At 40.6% G+C, this 16,742-nt stretch overlaps 1 protein-coding gene across 5 annotated transcripts in view; it reads left to right on the plus strand.

The window, feature by feature from the left end:
- The window catches only part of PLS3 (plastin 3), a 90,922-nt gene that overhangs the window by 19,745 nt on the left and 54,435 nt on the right, over window positions 1-16,742 (plus strand). Inside the window, exon 1 of one of the 5 annotated variants that reach the window (XM_038588121.1) lies at window positions 10,657-10,722. The exons of the other annotated variants lie outside the window; for them this stretch is intronic. The gene's annotated coding sequence lies outside the window, so the exon portion shown is untranslated. Of the gene's footprint in view, window positions 1-10,656; window positions 10,723-16,742 lie in introns of those variants that run through there. 5 annotated transcript variants of the gene reach the window in all.

A 16,742-nucleotide genomic window follows, 5' to 3' on the forward strand; every position in this document is an offset into this window, starting at 1 on the left:
TAAACTCTCTCTGGAGGGCAGCCTTTGTGGCTCAGCGGTTTAGCGCTACCTTCAGCCCAGGGCCTGATCCTGGGGGACCGGGGATCGAGTCCCACGTCCCGCTCCCTGCATTGAGCTTGTTTCTCCCTCTGCCTGTGTCTCTGCCTCCCTCTCTCTTTCTCTCTCTTCTCTCTCTCTCTCTCTGTGTGTCTCTCATGAATAAATAAATAAAATCTTAAAAAAACAGCTCTGAAGATCAAAAAATCTTTTAATTAAGCTACTAAAAATTAATGACAACATAACCAAAGAAATTAATCATAAAAGAATGGATAGAAGCAGAAAACCTCGTGCAATTGTTGAATGATACCTAGTAAAGGAACTCTAAGCTGGGGGCTGTTTACTTATCTAAAAAGTTCCAAAGGTATATATATACAGAAAAATTTTTAAGCTTAGACCTTCAAGCTGGCTGTTCATGACAAACTCCCAGTGAACCGAAAGTAATTTGTGTTGTATTTCGAAAATGTATATATGTGCTTGCAAGAATTACATGGGAGAATTAGATTTACCTAGAGTACCTGGTGGTTCTTATAGGAAATATTGGCAGTCTTAAAGACGTTTTGTTAGACAATGAGGCAACAATTTTTTTTTCTCTGGGAATGTGTCTCCACAGTAATAGCAGAAGTCAGAAATTATTTCACATGCAAATATATCTGAACCTCTTCATGAATGCATTTAACACTTTGAAGTGATGGCAACATCTGGTAACAAGTAGAAACCAGCGTCTTATAAACTAGAGGTTCATGTTACCACTTCATCTGAATTAGTCATTTAAAGGGGTTTTATATGTCTTCCTAAGAACTGACAAGGTTAATCTTGTTCTAGGGCAGGCAGGCAGGAAATGCTAAAGCCGCTCTTTCTTTTGAAGATTTCAGTATTCCTTGTGAGGTCGAAATGTACTCGTTTTAAAGTTTAGAGAACTAGAAGCAGTGGTATCTTGACAGCTAAGTGAGATTTTTCTTTCTCTCTTTGTGTGGTAAATTTGAGGGAAAAAATAAAATTCAGAGTTCTTTATACTTTCCATTTTACTTCTTTTCTCTGAAGTGCCTTGATTTTCTCAAAGTGGAGAATTTTAAGAATCCTTCCCTTCATATTTCACTCAAATGTGATCATAGATTCAGTGCCACTAGGAAGATGTAACCTACGATTTGTGTTGCTAGATTGGCTCTCAGGAATCCTCTTATTTGGGATCCCTGAGTGGCTCAGTGGTTTGGCGCCTGCCTTTGGCCCAGGGCGTAATCCTGGAGACCTGGGATCGAGTCCCACGTCGGGCTCCCGACATGGAGCCTGCTTCTCCCTCTGCCTGTGTCTCCGCCTCCCTCTCTCTCTCTATCATAAATAAACAAATAAATCTTTAAAAAAAAAAAAAAAGGAATCCTCTTATTTTGTAGAGTTACCCAGTGTGATAAGAAAAGACACCTTTTGTGTTTATATTTATTTGGTACGTATTACAAGCACTAAAAGTTTGCCCTTGGTTACGTAATAACCCACTATAGCAAATGAGTTTAATTCCCTTTGGATGCAATGTCATTATCATATATTATGTGTGCCAGGCACTGTTCTAGATGCTTGAGATAGATCGGTAAACAAAGCAGACCAACCACTGCCTTCATAGACATTAGCTAATATTAAATATTGAAGCAGTTGAGCAATTTTAAATCATTTAATGCTCTCAGCTTTTTTTTTTTAAGATTTTGTTTATTTATTCATGAAAGATAGAGAGAGAGAGAGAGAGAGAGAGAGAGAGAGACAGAGACAGGCAGAGGGAGAAGCAGGCTCCATGCAGGAAGCCTGATGTGGAACTCAATCCCTGGACTCTGGGATCATGCACTGAGCCAAAGGCAGGTGCTCAACTGCTGAGCCACCCAGGGATCCCCACTCTCAGCTTTTAAAGACTTTCATTGCATGAGCTTTGAGAACTCTTATACATTTTATCTGAAGTTTGAATAGGGAAAAATTGACAATTTGTTTGGAATATATGGCACTAAGCTGGAACCTGATAAGTAAATAATTGATTTTTTGGTTATCGCTTTTATTTTTCATTTATTAATGTTATAATCAGAACACTTTAGTAACTGAGGACTGTTACCAGTCGAACATGTGGATTTGTTCTTCAGGATGGGCTTAGTTTGTGTGGAGGGAGGTGGTGAAAAAGACACAGTAGCCCTAGAAATTAACGTATGCTAACGTATGGCATTTATAAATGTTGCCTTCAGTCATTTGAAGGATTCTAGAATTCTTAGTGTTCACCATGGAAAATGAATGTATCACTCAGTTATTTTTGCCTATGTGAGTAGTACAAGAGCTGACTCAAAGGATATGACATGATGGTTCCTGTCCTGCAGTGAAATAAGATGATGGCTTGTGGTGGAAACATGATGTGGTCATGCCCATATTCGTTCACATCCCTTGTTCGTTTCCTTTTAGAGAGGAACATCAGAGAGACTTTCTCGTTTCTTAGTTTCTTGGTTTCTTTTTTGTATTTTCTTTTTCTGCCGTTTGTCCTTTCTCTTTTCTGAAAATTGCATTGTGATGACTGGCAATTCAGTTGGCCCAGTGTGTGCTTTGCAATAGTGTAAGTACCCCTGAGGATGGTCGTGGCAGAGGCATTATACCCATTTTAGGGAATTCATGACATATATGGGCACAGACACTCTGAGCCCTTTGGGTGTGATAGGCATGTTTCATAACCTTTGTATTTCCTGATGCCATCTAGGACAGTGCCTTTTACAGAGTGGATGCTCATTCGGTATTTGTCTAAGTGAATTAGTAGAAGCCAGGAATTTATTTTTGCTTGCCAGTGTACTAAATACTCTCTTATAAGCACATGGAGTTTTTTAAAACTTATTTTCATGGAAATTCTCAAACATATGAAGTAAAATAGGATCGTGAAACCCCCCCTCCCCCGGCTTCAACAATTATCAATATTTGATGTTCTTTTTTTTATAGTAATTTCTTTTTAATTTATTCATTCATGAGAGACAGAGAGGCAGAGACACAGGCAGAGGGAGAAGCAGGCTCCATGCAGGGAGCCCGGCGTGGGACTCGATCCCGGGCCTCCAGGATCACACCCTGGACCAAAGGTGGCACTAAACCGCTGAGCCACCCAGGCTGCCCCAATATTTGATATTCTTATTTTATCTTTTTTCTCCCCTTTTTATTTGTTGTTTGGGATTTGCTTTAAAATATGCCGTATATTACCCATAAGTACTATAGCACACCCAGTTTTTGTTTTTATTAATTTATGTTACAGAGAGACAGTATGCACACATGCGAGTGAGGGGAGGGACAGGAGAGAATGAATCCTCAAGTAGACTTCCCTTTGAGCCTGGAGCCAGCATGGGGGCTTGATCCCCACCCACGAGGTCACAACCTGAGCTGAAATCAAGAGTTGAAACTTAGCTGACTGAGCCACCCGGTGCCCCATAGCACACCTAGTTGTCTTTGGTTTTTTTCAAGATTTTATTCATGAGAGACACAGACCAGTAGAGACATAGGCAGACTTCCCGGAGGGAGCCCAATATGGTACTCAATCCCAGGACTCTGGGAGCATGTGCTGAGCGGAAAGCAGACACTCAACCACTGAGCCACTCAAGTGTCCCCACACTTAGTTTTTAATATTTTATTTTTTTATTTGTATTTTTTTAAAGTAAACTCTAGGTCCATTGTGGGGCTTGAACTCGCGATCTTGAGATCAAGAGTCACATGCTCCACTGACTGAGCCAGCCAGGTGCCCCTAGTTTTTAATATTTTAAAATAGTAATAATGTCTGCACTTCACACAGACTTTTTTAACTTTCAAACCCTTTCTATTTTAGTTTATATCTGAGAAACACTGTTAATCTGATTTGCTACCCATGAGCTGGATATTTTGAAACAGTTTTTAACAAATATATTGCCATTAATCTTTTTATTTTTAAAAAAATGTTATTTATTCATGAGAGACACACAAAGAGAGAGGCAGAGACACAGGCAGAGGGAGAAGCAGGCTCCATGCAGGGAGCCTGATGTGGGACTCAACATCGGGTCTCCAGGATCATGCCCTGGGCCAAAGGCAGGTGCTAAACCGCTGAGCCACCCAGGTGTCCCTGCCATTAATCTTTTAAAAAAATTTATTAAAAGTTTCTGAACTACACTATCATAAATTTATGTCTTTCAGACATGAACCTGATTCTGCAAAATGTGCCTTGGAATGGATAAGCTGTATAATGGTCCTCTCAGAATTGATATCAATGCATTAAGTTTTCTTTTCATAATTCAATAGCCACAGAACTCCCATGAAAACCTACCTATGCAATTCTGGTAATTGTATTCTCAGTTTTGAAATTTCTTGTCAAAACCTACATACCTGGGGCACCTGGGGTGGCACAGTCAGTTGAGAGTCTGACTTTTGGTTTCAGCTCAGGTCGTGATCTCAGGGTCGTAAGATGGAGCCCCGCGTTGGGCTCCATGCTCTGCACGGAGTCTGCTTCAAATTCTCTCTCCCTCCCTCTCTCTCTCTGCTTGCTCCTCCCACTCATGTTCTCTAAAATAAATAAATAAATAAATAAATCTTTAAAAACAAAACAAAACCTACACACCTTATGTGTTTTATCTCTCAGAAATTCGATGACTCCATGATAAATGTTAATAAATAAAGCACCAGTTCTCAAAAAAAATGTTGACCTATAAGCCTTTGGGGATCAAAATGACTTGGATACTGACACTAGGATGTTATTTGCTTTTTTATCTGTGTTGACATTTGTACCAGTGGTGCCAAAGCAATGGTAGTAAAACTACTGGTGCTTCTTAGCAAGAAGCAAGGCAGCACCACCACCACCCTGTATTAGTAGTCATTGTATGCAACCCCACATACCCTTACAGTTAGATAAAAACCTACAATGTGTGTTTCATTTATGAGTGTCCTTAATGAAGCAGGAAAAAATAATTTTATTAAGTCTGAAGTCTTGGGCACACATCTTTTAATATTCTGTATGATGAGATGGGAAACATACATAAAGCTTTTCTACTGTATATACATGTACACAGGTTATCCTGAGGAAAAGTACATGTGCAGTTGTTTGAGTTGCAAGCTAAATTAGCCGCATTTTTTAAAAATAGAAAACTGTCTTTAGGGCAGCCCCGGTGGCGCAGCGGTTTAGCGCCGCCTGCAGCCCGGGGCGTGATCCTGGAGACCCTGGATCGAGTCCTGCGTCGGGCTCTCTGCGTGGAGCCTGCTTCTCCCTCTGCCTGTGTCTCTGCCTCTTTCTCACTCTGTGTCTCTATGAATAAATAAATAAAATCTTAAAAAAAAAAAAACTGTCTTTACTTCAAAGATTGAATGACATGTTACCTGATTATCCAGACCTGAGTATTTGGGAGATATGTCATCAAAAATGAACCAAGTGAGCCTCACTGGCTCGGTCAGGAGAACATGTGACTCTTGATCTTGATGTCGTGAGTTCAAACCCATGTTGGATGTAGAGATTACTTTAAAACTTCTAAAAACGAACCAAGTGTTCCTGTTACTACAAGGCAACCACTGAGAGTATTTGTTGCCAGTGATAAAATTGGAGCTTTCAGGCAAAAATTCAAAATCTTGAAAACTTGCATCAGCCATTAAGTGTCAATACTTAGATTTTTCTGAGATTGGTGGTGTTTTTAGTGAAAGTGATTTGTTAGGGACGCCTTGGTGGCTCAGTGGTTGAGCATCTGCCTTCAGTTCAGGGCGGGATCCCACGGGGAGCCTGCTTCTCCCTCTGCCTATGTCTCTGCCTCTCTCTCTGTGTGTCTCATGAATAAATAAAATCTGTTTTTAAAAAGTTATTTGTTAGATATTGTAAAACGAAGTGGGACATTTGGAAGATCTGTATTAGTCAAACAATATTGTTCCAGGTGACCAATGCTTGATTGTTACATTTGATGTGCAAGGTAGTCCAGGGAGTTTTAATGTAACAGGGTAGGAAAAATTCATCTGTATGATACCAGATTCCACACTGCAACCAACATTTAAGAAGCTACTAATTCTCAAGTTTTGCTGTAGCATTATAAGGAAGAATATCCATAATTATCTGAAAGGGCTCTTAAAATACTTCTTTCAACAGTGTATCTGCAAGGCCATATTTTCTGAAGACGCTTGAACCTAAAACAACATTGAATGCAGAGGCAGACATGAAAATCCACCTGTCTTTCTATTAAGTTAAATGATAAAGCTGTTTGCAAAAATATAAACAATACACTGCCCATTTTGGGGGGAAAATTTAGTGATTTTCATTAAAAATGTTACTTATGTTAGCATGTAATGGTTTATTGTTACTTTAAATAAATGCCTTAAAATTTTCCCAGTTGTAGTTTCTAACATGATAAATGCATTCGTAGATCTACCCTCATATCAAAAAGCTCTTTGGTGTCTTCAGGTCCTGAGGCCAAAAATTGAGGAATTGCTGAGTTGAATTTTTCTTGTTTCTAGTCCTTTCCTTTTTCCTCTCCCATTTCCTTTTCTTTCCTCTTTCCTTCTTTTTTTGAATGAGAGACCCTCAGGATAGAAAAGCGTAGAGGATCTGAGTTGTTCCTTTGTATGGTTTTACTAGCTGTGAACAGAACACAGATGGCTTTTTTTCCCCAGTGTTATTGAGATGTAATTGACATTAACATTGCATTAGTTTCAGGGGTACCACATAATGACTCGATATATGTATATATTGTAAACTGATCACAATAAAAAGACTAGTTAACCTCCAACACCTCATTTCTTATGATGAGAACTTTTAGGATTTACTCTCTTAGCAAACTTCACATACACTATTCAGTATTAACTGTAGTCACGACAGCTGTCTTTTAAATCTGTTCCTTGCCCTGTCTGTAGTTCAACTATTTCTGGAAGACTCGAATGCTTCAAACTACCTTCTATTTATGTCAACCTTTTTGTTTTAGTGCATTAGGACAAGGTATATAATGTATAATAGGACATTCTATTTTAAGATTCTGATTACTTTGTTACACAAACACTGAGCTAATAAATCCTTACTATTGAGGAGACTTCCCTTGGAATTAAGATATATTTGTGGGTTATTTCTGCCTCAAATATGAAAAGAATGATAACATAAACCAGACACGCTTGATTGTTAAAACGGACATATCCATGCTGCAGGAAGACCATGCACCTACTACTACTCCTGGTATAAATATCCTAAACTTTGAAATATAGTCCAAAAGACAGTAGCAGTTGCCTATATGTTAATTTCTGGACGATCCCCTTGCTGTGATGCTTCACTCACTGTGGAAGTTGTTATTTATTTGTTTGCTTTATAAGTCACGCAGGTGGGTAGAAATCCTGTTTCATTAGAGGACAATAGGTCAGTGTTACCGAGGTGTGGGAGGGGCACAGTGGGAGGGGCCCTGGTGTATATGTCACACATGGAAAGAATATACCCGGTATGGGTGCGGTGGGGAGCACAGTGTTTCAATGAGAGTCACCCTGATACATTGGTGAAACTCTCAGGAAACTTCGGGTGTGCCTCTTTCCTTCCTTTCCACTCTTAGGGGTGTGTGTGTGTGTGTGTGTGTGTGTGTGTGTTCAGAGGTGCGTGTGTGTGAACTTTTACTTTACAGATTTGTTTGTACCACCTGAACATTCATCATGATGAATTTTGGAATACAGCAGCAGAGTAGGTTTTCATCCTGTGACCTGCTGAGAAAAGACATGACCTGTCTTCCACAACTCCTGCCACCATGTCCTATTCCCACACCAACTTTCAGCAGGTTCTGTTCCCACGCGGCGTCACACAGAGGCGCTCACAGCAACCTGCACACCCACACATACTCAGATGAGGAGACATGTAGGTTACAAAATGGGCCGCAGACTAAAACTGGTTCAACGACTGATGCGGTAGAGCAGTCTTTTAGAAAATGGCCTCGTATCTCCTAAGGAGAAGATGTGCATTTTTGAAGGGAGTAGCCATCCATTCCTGGCACTTTCACAACCTCACGAGGTTTCGCAGTTTACAAAGTTCTATTATGCTGTGAGTGGACTTTAAAACCAATGACCGGGGCGCCTGGAAGCGTCTGCCTTCGGTTGAGCCTCGCCTTCAGCCCAGGGCATGATCCTGGAGTCCTGAGATCGAGTCCCACATCGGGCTCCCAGCGTGGATTTCTGCTTCTTCCCTGCCTGTGTCTCTGCCTCTCTCTGTGTCTCTCATGAATAAATGAATAAAATCTTTAAAAAAAAAAAATAATGACCAGCTGTTGATGGGATTTCCCTGTGATCAAAGATTAGTCGTGGAGTTCACGAAGCTAGCAAGGAGATGCACTCCATCTGATAGCTTCTGAAGGGAAGGTCAAGAGAAGCTGATTCCAGGTACCATCATTGAAGAGATTAATAGCACTTGAGGCAGACCCTTCTAAGTGGTTGGAAGTGACAAGGATGGCGCAGAAAAGGTAAGGCTGGGAAAACCCAACACTTTTTTCTTTTTTAAGATTTTATTTATTTATTCATGAGAAACACAGAGAAAGGGGGAGAAGCAGGCTCCCTATGGGGGAGCCCGATGCAGGACTCGATCCCAGGACCCCAGGATCATGACCTGAGCCAAAGGGAGAAGCTCAACCACTGAACCACCCAGGTGCCCCAAAAGCCAACATTTCTGGTCTAATAGTGATCCTGTCCTCTTACTGAGGCGATAGTCTGCACCCTTATTTCCTCCTATCTGTATGATGCACGATAACATATACGAGTATCTCCTTCTTTCCAGTTAGCTTAAAGTGTTCGGAAAGTACTTACTGTCATATATTCCCTGGCAGGCCACAGGCAGATAGTGCTGTACTTATTTTTTACAAACAGTGAAATTGAGACTCTGGAAAGTTGAAGGGGCTTCACAGAGTGAGTCAGCAACAGAGACAGATGGAAAAACACATCGTCTGGCTCCTGCCGCTATATTCTTTCTGTTCCGGATTTGTTGCCTTTTGATATTTCATGCAGTTTTTGTGATTAATGAAATAAAGTGCTTCCATTAAGGAGACAAAATGTTATGCAGAGTATACTAATGGTGGTTAGTGATGAGGACAGGAGAACACTCTGTCTCATGACGTGGACCATCCTGAACCCTTTTACAAGCGAGTGCAGTAAGAGTTGCCTCCTTATTTTAAGAATTCAATATGTTGTCAGAACATGCCTCGGTTTGCTTTCTATTATTTACAAGGGACTGGAGTTTCTCTTCTCTCACTTTCATTCATATTAGGTAGATAGGGCAGATGGTAGTAGGCATGTTGTATCCCAGAAAGATTATAATAAGGTCTGCCGCTTAGCACCTTGCTGGAGCCAAACACTCTTATGTATTTCTGTCATCTCCTTTAATCATTATAGTAACCCAGTGAAGTATGTGGAGTTAGCTCGATTTTACAGATACAAACCTAGGGCTCAGAGAAGCTAAGTAGTTGTTCGAAGTCAAACAATTCAAGTCTGGCAGACTCCTAAGACCCTAATGCTTGCACCATGCTCCATTTCCTTTCAAATGATCGACTTGCCCCATGTCAGTATTGGAAATGATCTCTTAAGGTGCGCCTGGGTGGCTCAGTCGGTTAAGCGCCTGCCTTTGGCTCAGGTCATGAGCTCAATGTCCTGGGATCAAGCCCCGCATTGGGCTCCCTACTCAGCGGGGAGTCTGCTTCTCCCTCTCCCTCTCTCTCTATCCCTCCACCCACTTGTGCTCTCTTTGTCAAATAAATAAAATCTAAAGAAGTGGTCTCTTAAGCCTAGCACAGTACCTCTATGAATTTTCTGTTCTCTCTCCTAAAAGGCACCCCACAGAGAACCAGTTGCTTCATTTAGCAATTGACTGGTTAGAATTGCTTGATTGGTTTAAAAGCAAATTTCAATAGGAAGAATTCCAGTGATCCGCGTATCTAACGCCTGCCACTGGCCGGGATATGATCTCAAGTTATGTAGAGGCACAGGAGCTGAGGCAACTCTCGCCCAAGGACTCACACAGCCCTGAACTACTCTGCGATACTGCCTCTGAGTAGAAGATTATTCAGTTCAGCCAAGTATTGGCTTAGTTCCTATGCGCTGTGCCTGTAGAAAATATAATTCCCACACTTAACAGCTGACTTTTCCAAAGAGAACAAGACCTAGATCCTCAGTGATAAATGCTACATAACGCCTAGCATAGGGAGCATAAATGTATGAATAGGTATAAATTGAATTGAACAATAGAGAAACGTAAGTGGTCTGAGACACTTTATTTGCCTTTCTAAGTAATGTACTTTCCTATGGACGAGTGACTTGGGCACTTGGGAGAAGCTGGTTCCATGTGTTCTAAAATAAGCAGGTTACTTGGCTAATGTTCAAGCTCTAAATAGGTATGTGGGTTGTAGCTATTTGACCTGAACCAACTTTTAAATTCCCTTGTGGTCTCGCAGGATTTCAGTGGAGCCGGAATCTTTAAAAATTAACTTTTCACTGAATCTTGTAAAATTAGAATTTATTAATATTTGGCAAAATACCGTAAGGCTGTCAGGAAGAGGATTCATAAGTATTGTATCATTCCTTTGTCAGGGTGTTCTCTTTTTCTAGCAGGAAGTGTTATGACTTGCTCTCTAAAGTTGCAATTGTAAGAAGAATGTTGGGTTTCCAGATTGGCTTTCTGGGCGTGGGAGGTTCCTTCTATTAGTGCTGGGAGAGAGAAAGAAACAGGTTTGCTCTCGTCGCAGAAGGGTAACTATTTTATTATTATTTTGTTAGGCTCTAGCTTCTAGGTGACTGAATATTTAAGCAGAAATTTATTTAAAAACCTTGAAATTCTTACTGTGTGTTTGGGTAGTTAAACATTTGGAGATGCATTCTAAACCTTATTCAAAGAGAACCAAATAAGAGAGAAAAGTTTTGAAGTTTTAGAATCTAAAATTTTGTCTTTATATTCTACCTTTTTTTATTATTTGAGGAATATTCTAGGAACTTTGTACTTTCTAAAAATTGGTTTTGAAATCTTAATTATATACCTGTATCTATCAAATGAGAGGCCCGAGGTTTAAATGACAGAAGCTATTACTTTATATCTTGTCAGGGTGGAGGGGAGTGGAATTTCAAATGCATTTGATGCCTTTGATCCATAAATGGTTTTTCAAAATTCTGTGGAAAAGATGAGGTAGCTGTCATGATAGAATAGGTTATGATTAGGCCAGTATTCTGCTCATATAAAATGACTTATGACAAATGTTGTGTTACTATTTATATTTTACAAGATACATGAAAATCAGTGATGAAATTTTGGTGCTGTTATTGTAACGCGGTGGTGATAGTGCATTCCAATGCCCACAAAAAGTCCTTTGGGATTTCCACCCATTGGTTATCATATATTTCTCCTTATTTCAGCAGAGCTAGCTATCTGCCTCTGATAGGCGTATGAAGTAAGAAGTGTTTTCTCCGTTAACAAGTACTATATCTCAGAACATATAAGCAGGGTATGCAACACTGTAGGAGGCACTTTGAGTACGTTTTCAGTTTTTCAGCGTAGCTCAAAGCCTAAGCTAAAATTGTATCTCTAGTGACTTCTGAGTTGTACATCATAATATTTTGGTTTGAATTGAAGCATGGTAACTAGTCTGACCTTGTCTTGTGATGTGTGTGTATGTGTGTATATATATGTGTGTGTGTGTGTATGCACAGAAGCCCCTGAAGGTTGTCCTTGACTTCCATGTTAATTTTCATAGGAAAGGACAATGGAGGGCAGCCCAGGTGGCTCAGTGGTTTAGCACTGCCTTCAGCCCAGGGTGTGATCCTAGAGACCCAGGATCGAGTCCCACGTCAGGCTCCCTGCATGGAGCCTGCTTCTCCCTCTGCCTGTGTCTCTGCCTCTCTTTCTCTCTGTGTGTCTCTCATGAATAAATAAATAAAATATATTTTTTTAAAAAAGGAAAGGACAATGGAAATACCCCTCGGATGTGAAGCTTAATTAATTTCATTAGCAGCAAATGTATTTTTTCATGAGTTAACTCAGATATCTGAAGAAAGTGTCAGTGTTCACTTAGGCAATATAGACAAGCTTAGATTTTTGCAAAGGAGAATGTGCTGTGTTGTTTTTTTTTTTTTTTTTAAGATTTTATTTATTCATGAGAGGACACAGAGGCAGAGAGAGAAGCAGGCTTCCTGTGGTGAACCCGATGAGGGTACTCGATCCCAGGACCCCGGGATCACGACTTGAGCTGAAGGCAGATGCTCAGCCACTTAGCCACCCAGGTACCCCAAGAGGGTGCTGATTCAGTCCAAGGAATTAATACAAGCTTAGCTTTGTAAAGGTGGGAGGAGGAGAGGGGCTACTTTGTTGTTTGATCTTTGGCTTTGTTATAGTATTCTTCATCACATCAAGAGGGGCTTTTAGAATATGATGAGGACATACCTTAAATATCTGTAAACTCTTGACTGGTAAGAATGTAAAGAATGTCTTCAATCTGACTAGATTGAATTGAATGTTTCCATTATTGGAAAAGTAACCAACTTATTTTTAAATAGCCACTACTTTAAGGTCTTATCTCTCTCTCTTTTTTTATTAAGTACACAAAAGAAAAAACATTTACTTTAAATGGAAGTATTTGATATTCCTCCAGGAAATGACACAGGATTGGGCACCCTTTAGGGTTTAAGTGACTCATAAATATTGGTACTTGAAAAAAAAAAAGATCAATTAGAATCTAGCTTATGCCGGATTCTAGAATACAATAGAGGTATTTCCAGAAAATGAACTCATTTCTTAAGAGAGCTATGTAGGGCAAAACCATGAGATGTCTGGGGTTTGCTTTAAAATAATTCAAGAGAGAAAGAGACAGAAAAGGGAAGGGGGTGGGAGGGGAAGAGGAGAAGGGGTGAAGCAGGGTGCGGGGAAATCCTGATCAATGTACAGTCTGGGTGAGGGTTTATGAGTGTTTATAGTACTATTTTCCCTTTTGTGTATATGGAAAATTTTCATAATAGAACATTCAAGTGGGCAGCCCTGGTGGCGCAGCGGTTTAGCACCGCCTGCAGTCTAGGGCGTGATCCTGGGGTCACCGGATCGAGTCCCACATCGGGCTCCCTGCATGGAGCCTGCTTCTCCCTCTGCCTGTGTCTCTGCTTCTCTCTCTCTGTCTCTATGAATGAATAAATAAAATTAAAAAAAAAAAAAGAACATTCAAGTATAGCTTTATTTACGTTTATTTCCAAACATTACTTTTACCTATGACTTATGGATTTGTCAAAGCATGATTGGTGCCCGGTATGTATTATTAGAAAGGTGAAATGTGCTGCTTGGTTGTCAAAATTGTAGCAAGTAAAAACTGTTCCTGGGGAAAAAAAGAGAAAAACCTTTCTGTTTGACTTCCAGCTAAATTCAAAGGACAGGCTGCAAACATCTTGAGTAGTTTTGTAGTATCTTGAAGCAGTAAACAAGAGTAAATAGCTAAATGCTAATAGGCTAATTGCATGTGAAGAATATGGGAACATTATTTTGTCTTGACTATTTTGTTCACAGCTTTCTCTAATAGATTATGCATTTTTAAAACCAAGGAGACAACTATTTAGCCTACTTTATGTTTAAGTATGCTTGCTTTCCCTTCTTGCCTCCATCGGAGTTCATTTATTCAACACACATTTTTTAGTAGGGGCTTATTACAAGATACAAGATACAGATATAAAGATATATAAAGATACAAAGATATACAAGATACAAAGTCAAATAAGATACCAGCCTTGCTTTCAAGGAGCTCCCAGACTGGCGGAAGAAATAGAGAAGTAAGTGGTCATCCTATAGTGAGAGGGGACGGGGCTACAGGAATTGGGGTGGGGGAGTTAGTGGTTAGCAACTAGGGCTCTGTGGTGCATCTCTTTTAAAACGATGGAAAGAAGAGGCTCCTGGGTGGCTCAGTGGGTTTAGTATAGTCTGCCTTCTACTCAGTTCAGGTCATTCTGGAGTCCTGGAATGGAACCCCCCACCCCCTGCTCAGTGGAGAATCTCTCCTCCCTCTGCCCCACCCCCGCCTCACACGTGTGCACTCTAAATAAATAAATAGAATCTTTTTTTTTTTTTTTTTTTTAAGATTTTGTTTAGGGATCCCTGGGTGGTGCAGCGGTTTAGCGCCTGCCTTTGGCCCAGGGCGCGATCCTGGAGACCCGGGATCGAATCCCACGTCGGGCTCCCAGTGCATGGAGCCTGCTTCTCCCTCTGTCTGTGTCTCTGCCTCTCTCTCTGTGTGACTATCATAAAAAAAAAAAAAGATTTTATGTATTCATTCATGAGAGACAGAGAGCCATCTCTGCTTCCTTGCACTTCTTAATAAAGCCTTTATACTTCTCTCCTACATCTCAAGGGTTGTTGGAGCAGCGTACCTGCAGGAGATAGCAATCTCTTCCTCACATTAAATAGTAAGCTAATGTTTAAGTCCTTAAACATTCAAGGGTACATCCAAGGCAGAGTTGCACTTGTGTAGGTGGGCCACTATGTGGGGTGGGGTAGAGTTAGCCTCTGGTCACTGATGAGGCTTCTAAAGTTCATTTCTCCATCGATTTGGAGTTTGAAACCCGTTGTGTCATGGAAGTAGTAGGTAAGGTTTTTCAGGTCACTTCACAAATGTTCCTGAAATGATCTACTTTGTTACCCGAAGTAATATATTGTTGTGTTCATGTTATTTTAATCTAAATGAATTATAGAAGCATAGTTTCTAAATATAGCCAGATTTATGTTCCATCAGCCAGTTGCTTTAGTCTGGAGTCCTCAATCCTGTATGACCTAATACCATCTACAACACTGCCTCATGGGAAAATGCTGTCAGTTTTATTTGGGGTCATCTAGCCGTGTCCTCTGTTCAGTTTGACCAGTTTGTGGCAGAAATATCAAGTAGAATTAGCAGCAGATCTAGGCCTGACAAACAACCTCACTGAATCAAGTATGCTGTACTTGTTGAATGTTGCTTTCGTAGAACTTTGCTCTCCACATCGGCTATCGGAAGCAATTTGTCATAATGCTGAGGTGCTGGGACAATCGACAGTAAAATCTGTCACCACTTTCTTTCTGCTCTGACCTTTCCCAAACTCTCAGGACTAGGACCCTGTGATGGGGGAGGGCATTTAGAGTTCAACTCCCTTGTTTTGACTTTCAGAGCAACAAATCATTAAACTGAGAAAGATGCACGTAACCACTTAAGCTCTCACAATTAATTATTCCTATACCAAGATTCCACCGAAATTTTCTTTTTTAAAAAGGATTTTGGGGCAGCCCAGGTGGCTCAGCAGTTTAGCTCTGCCTTCAGCCCAGGGCCTGATCCTGGAGACCCAGGATCGAGTCCCATGTCGGGCTTCCCTGCATGGAGCCTGATTCTCCCTCTGCCTGTGTCTCTGCCTCTCTCTGTGTGTCTGTCGTGAATAAATAAATAAAATCTTTAAAAAAAAAAAAAAAGATTTTATTTGAGAGAGAAAAAGTAGAAGTGTGGGGAGGAGGTGGGGGGGTGCAGAGGGAAAAAGTGAAGCAGACTCCCTGCTGAGCAGGTAGCCTAGAGATGTGGGGGTCAATCCACAAACCCCCAGATCGGATCATGACCTGAGCTGCAGGTAGATGCTTAACCGACTGAACTACCTTGGCGCCTCTCTGCTGAAATTTTCTAAAAGAAAGCACACAAAACTCCAAACTGCTTGCCCCTTGAGAAAAATCAATTGTTCAGTTTAAGAACAAATCACACAAAACAAAGAAACCGACTATGGGTGCCGTAGTGATGACTTACATATAAAAAAAGATCCTTAAAATAAAAAGTAAATCCCGTAGATACTTGAGTCTTTGGTTATGTTTGTACTAAGTTATTAGCACTGATACAGTGGGAGTGGTTGTTCACAGTACTTAGCATTTAAGAGGGTGAAATGAAGTATTAAATCCAGTGAAGCATGAGCCTATCTTATAGAGGAATGAATGGGCCACAAGAGAAAGTAAGCATTGGTGTCCTTACTTCTTAAAAGTATGGTGTGGTTTTGTTTTTTTGTTTGTTTGTTTTTGTTTTTAAGATTTATTTATTCATGATAGACACAGGGAGAGAGAAAGGCAGAGACACAGGCAGAGGGAGAAGCAGGCTCCATGCCGGGAGCCCGACGCGGGACTCGATCCCGGGACTCCAAGATCGCGCCCTGGGCCAAAGGCAGGCGCCAAACCTCTGAGCCACCCAGGGATCCCCAAAAGTATGGTGTGTTTTATTGTCGGTACCCATTTAACATGAATGTTTTGAAGAAAGAACTTGTAGAATTCCATAGTATATAGTGTTTACTGAACCTGTGTCCTGTCTGTATTCTGTATGTTTCCATAATAGGTTTTAGTGATTTCAATTCAAGTTGAATTGAATTCAAAGTTACCCTTTAACGAAAACAAGTTAGTATTGGCTAGGGAGTCATTGTCTACGTTTTCTGGTAACTGCATATTTTTCACTACCATGGTCACATTTGTTAAGAAACTTTCGGTGATCTTGGGTAGCCACTATAAGGGCATGAGCCTTCTTTTCAAAAGCAGTGTGTAGCCCCTTTGTTTTTGCTTTTACAGTAAGAGTACTTCGTTACCTTCACTCACACACACTCTTCTAATTTTACACTTGTGGTACAGCTTTGCATCTTGGGTAAAATCATGTAACTACCCTAGGCTCTGCTTTCTTAAGACGGTTTCAGTAGTGGTTGGATATTGAGCATGCTGGGAATCCTCACTACCCTCAAAACCCTGCAGTCAGTTGAAATAT

The sequence above is a fragment of the Canis lupus genome, chromosome X (genome assembly GCF_011100685.1).
Source record: "Canis lupus familiaris isolate Mischka breed German Shepherd chromosome X, alternate assembly UU_Cfam_GSD_1.0, whole genome shotgun sequence".
Classification (NCBI taxonomy): Eukaryota; Metazoa; Chordata; class Mammalia; order Carnivora; family Canidae; genus Canis; species Canis lupus.